The 4,467-nt window shown below is 35.1% G+C and overlaps 1 pseudogene; it reads right to left on the bottom strand.

The window, feature by feature from the left end:
- Positions 1 to 797: 797 nt before the first annotated feature.
- On the bottom strand, positions 798 to 3,408 carry LOC107691684 (uncharacterized; annotated as a pseudogene).
- Between the last annotated feature and the right edge of the window lie 1,059 nt (positions 3,409 to 4,467).

Genomic DNA, 4,467 nt, shown 5'->3' on the forward strand with positions numbered 1-4,467 from the left:
TAAATGAGAAATTAAAAAAGTTAATAATTTACATCCTTTTTTTATCCTTTTTTTAAACTCTTTTTCATCCTTTGATACTTGCATAATTGCACACAATGAATGCAAGCAAATACTGAATTTAAAGTTTAAAATGGTGCTAAAAGGCATTCAACAAAAGATTTTTATCCCCCTATATTTACAGTATATACACATGAATTGATACTGAATCTAGATCGAAACCCCCCAAAAAAACTAAAATAAAAACCTCACTCCAAGCTGAACTTAAAAGCTGGCAACCCTGGTAACTGTAATCATGAAACTATTGTTAAGATGATTTGTCCATCAAAAATGTTGTTTCTGTGTCTTGGTAATAATCGGAAACCATCATAGTTGAAAGTGGTAGGTAGAGCTGCTACAGTCTCAGAAAAAAAAAGGTTAAAAAAAATGTCAGATGCGGTGCCCATTAAAAAGTTACTAATGTGTACACATTTTAGATACTAACATGTACTTTACAAATACTAATATGTACATTTAAGCTATTAATATGCACCATTTAGGTGTAAATAAGGTACATGGTTGTGCCTTGTAGCTTTTGTACATTGATGCCACTCCAGTGACAGCTTTTGCACCTTTTACTGAAAGTGTTTTTTCAGCTGTTTTTGCTGCCCTCTAGTGGTTGATCAGGACGTAACGCATTTTTTCACCCGCTGCTTATATGTTGCACTTGTTGCACTGCACCAGATTCAGGAACATGAAAGTGTGTTATTAGTATTCGCTGTTTTCACGCCAACATGTTTTGTAGTCTCTTATATCAGTTGTTACCCCTCTCCAGCATCAGGACACGCTGTGGACTGTTCATTAGAGACACGCTCATCTAGAACGGCTGTTTCTTCCCTGCATGTGGGTCCGACCTCAGAGTAACCAAAGTCCTCAAAGTGTGTCGCTGCAGCGGAGGCCTGACTGCTCTCTTTCGGCTTAATGAAGTCTGTGTAGACGTACGGTAAAGGAGTCACCTCTTCAGTGACAGGTACTTCCTGAGTGACAGGAGTGGTCGGAGTAAACAGGTATTATTAATATGTTTATATTAAAAAAATCGCATTAATCATTCTGCTGGATACACGGAGATTGTTTCATGACTTAAAGACCCAATGAAATGACCTGACAGTGGCATTTAGGCTCAGTGACCACCGCAACTTCCGGTGCAGCGCAGTGTATGGAAATTGTGAGAATATTAAGCACAAAATTAAATCTTTAAGTGTCACGCAACAGGACAAAGCAATATTATAATAAATGTTATGTTTATTATAGTTAATAATATTATTGTCTATTATTATTATTAGTTAGTTATGATTGACAATTATTAGACAGAAAGAGTCAATTTAAAGAGCCAAACTATTAGCCTTTAACTTTAGCTTACATTTCAAACATGAGCCCTGACTCATGTTTGAAAACCTGATTTGTTAACATTGCATTAGCTTATAGAGGCCTCAAAGGTAGTATATATGAAATAAAAGCCACAAAACACTTTTTGTATTTTCGTTGGGTCTTTAAGATAATGAAGATTGTCTTAACTGTTCATCATATTAACATCAGCTTTACAGAATTTATGTACTAAATTCATTATTACACATCTGTTTATTAATGCTTTTGATTGTCTATTACCTGATAACTACCAAGGTCATTGTCTGCACCCCCTGTGAAGTATATTTCACATATATTATACAATTACAACTGGTATAATCAATACAAGCTTATCGATAGTTAAATAGATAGACTCATTTTTTAATACCTTCATCTGTAGTTCTGCCATTTTCTGCTCTTTGCCCTAAAAATACAACAACAGTAAAACATTCTTTACAAAATAGAAATGAAATGCAATAATTGCTGTAATTGTATTTCATGTTTTAGGTAGCCTGCAGAATAGCTGGGGAGTTTTTAAAGGGGGAAATTTGTCTGGTTTTTGTGTTTCTGATTCATATTTCTTTTTTTCAAACTGGCGTTTTTGAGAACAACTGGGTGAGAACTGAGATGCTGAGATTACGTGGTATTGAGGTTCATGATCTGAGTCACAGAATAAATCTAAATCATGAAGGATGTGGGTTTCATAAACAATTAGTTTGCTAAAGCAACATTTATGAACCTTTATTTGGGAGAAAATCTTACTGTGATGGTTTTTGTAAAGGCAGTAGAACACAATGCACAGTCCCAAAACTCCTGCGAGTGTAAGTCCACTTGAAAGCACAATCTGATCAGACTGAGTTTGACCACCAGCGCCATTTCCTCGGTTAACAGTTGAGTTCTCACCTTAAAAGAAAAACAGAAAATTACAGGATTATGCAATGCTTCTTTCTTTTTCTTGATTCTGTTTCTGTTGAAAGATGTTTTACGAAATGTCTTTGTGTTTAAAGATGTTTTAGGTTTAATTCCTGCTCCTAAACAGAATATTAAAATCTGGCATCATTTTGAGGATTCATGTAAGATGCACAATGAATGAACTACTGCTCACCGGTAATATATGTGTGCTTTTCTGATTCTCCATATGCATTTGAATCAATACAGCTGTACGTCCTGTAATCAGAGCTGGTTATGTTGCTGATGTGTAGAGTTTGGTTCCTCTCACTGAATAAGTGTCTGTGTTTCTCTAGAATAGGGACTCCTTCTCTCTTCCACATCAGATGCAGACATAAGCCGCTCACTTCACATTTGAGAGTTACAGATGTGCTGGAGGTCCAGGAGACCACAATTTCTGTTGCACTTGGAGGGTCTTAAAGTAAAGCATATTAATGAGCACAAGCACAGCAAAATTAGATGAATTCTACATGAATAAGCATGACTGTGATAGGTCTGACTTACACTGAATAATTAATGTAAAGCGTAGCATATTTGTAGTGCCGTTTCCTCTAATTATTGTTTCAGTGAAGCCTCCTTCATACTTTGCGGTACGTTCTCCAGAATGAGGCTGTTATTGTTTAAATAGAAATGAGCTGTGCCACAGCATTGACTGTATGCAGCACTGAATGTGGTGGTTTTCCTAAAACGTAGACATGTTATTGATCCATTTCATTTGGTTCATTCCACTGAGTGCAGAGAATCAGCAGTATGTTGATCAAGTTCCTCTCCAGTCAGCTCAACACGTCTGTATAAGCCCGTCTGCACTTCTTTGACTTCAATTTCTCTCGCTGTCAAATCTATATGTATGTACGTTACGATTAATAAACAAATTCTTCTGAGTGAAATATACTAAATCATATAATGACCATAAATGTAAAATGTAGTAATTGACATGGAGGAAATTAAATATCATTTATATGTAACATATCTAGCTTTTGAAAATTATACATTTTATTTATCTAGCCATTGAAATGATTAGCCATACTTGCCCAATACAGTGAAGAAAAACAGCCAAATATGAATGTAACATCCAGTCATCGTAAATCAGGAGTTAGATTTCTTGATCTAGACTTCTAGATCTTCTTGTAGCTAATTCAGCATTTTATTATGACTCATAACCATTAATCAAATCATTCAAATCTGTAGACGTTCTTAATATGATGCTCTTTATTGCACTCAAAACTGCTGTCATTTCAGAGTAAAAAATAGCCACTAAAAACCATGACAGGAAAATAAAAAGCGGTTAGAACAAGGAAGAAGGCAGGGCTGCTTTTATTCAAATTATCTAATAGACAACAACTCTCGTACATTGTTTTACAGAGTATATTAGACTTTTAACTAAATCATAAAGGACAGCTTACTCTGGTTCAGTGTATCATTTAAATCTGATTATGGCTATAATGTCATCTTGCTTTGCTAAATGCCTTTCAGTGTTTACTGTTGATTCAGTTTAATTTAGTATTATTTTTCTGGGATATTTATACAGTACATACTGTTATTTAACGATATATCTCCTAAAAAAAATCTGCGAAGAGTCTGGAAAAACAAGCCTGCTAAACATAAACATGTGAAGAATTCATACAATCTAATATGCAGAACAGAATGTAGCTTCACAACTTCAACTGGCGATACAACAGCTAAGAACAAAACAGGATGTAAGAAAATATGCCATGAAGGAGACTTCAGTCCAAAGTGAGTCTTTCTAATTCAGCAGTGGCTGTACGTGAAGCAGGCGGTGTGTCGGATTTCTGGCCCTCCGCTACAGATTTAAAGTGCTGATAACAGGAGAACAAAAATAATAATACTTCAATAATACAACCCAGAACTTCAACATCTAAAATCCTGTGCTTTACAAAAAAAAGTGAATACATGTCACATAATACAAATAATGCGAAACAAGTAATCAATATTTGCAGATTGTGAAAAGCATTTTATATTATTTAATGTAATATTGTAGAATGTCTGAAACTAACCTGTGAGTTTTTGAATTCAGAGTAGAGTGTGAACAGGACGTGAAGTGAGTGAATCCGGTTCTTGTACACAGGGATGTCCAGGATTCCTGACAGGTTACATTAAGAGTCATTACAATAAAACCAA

This window comes from Sinocyclocheilus anshuiensis, unplaced genomic scaffold (assembly GCF_001515605.1).
Source record: "Sinocyclocheilus anshuiensis isolate Anshui unplaced genomic scaffold, SAMN03320099.WGS_v1.1 scaffold186, whole genome shotgun sequence".
NCBI classification, from domain to species: Eukaryota; Metazoa; Chordata; class Actinopteri; order Cypriniformes; family Cyprinidae; genus Sinocyclocheilus; species Sinocyclocheilus anshuiensis.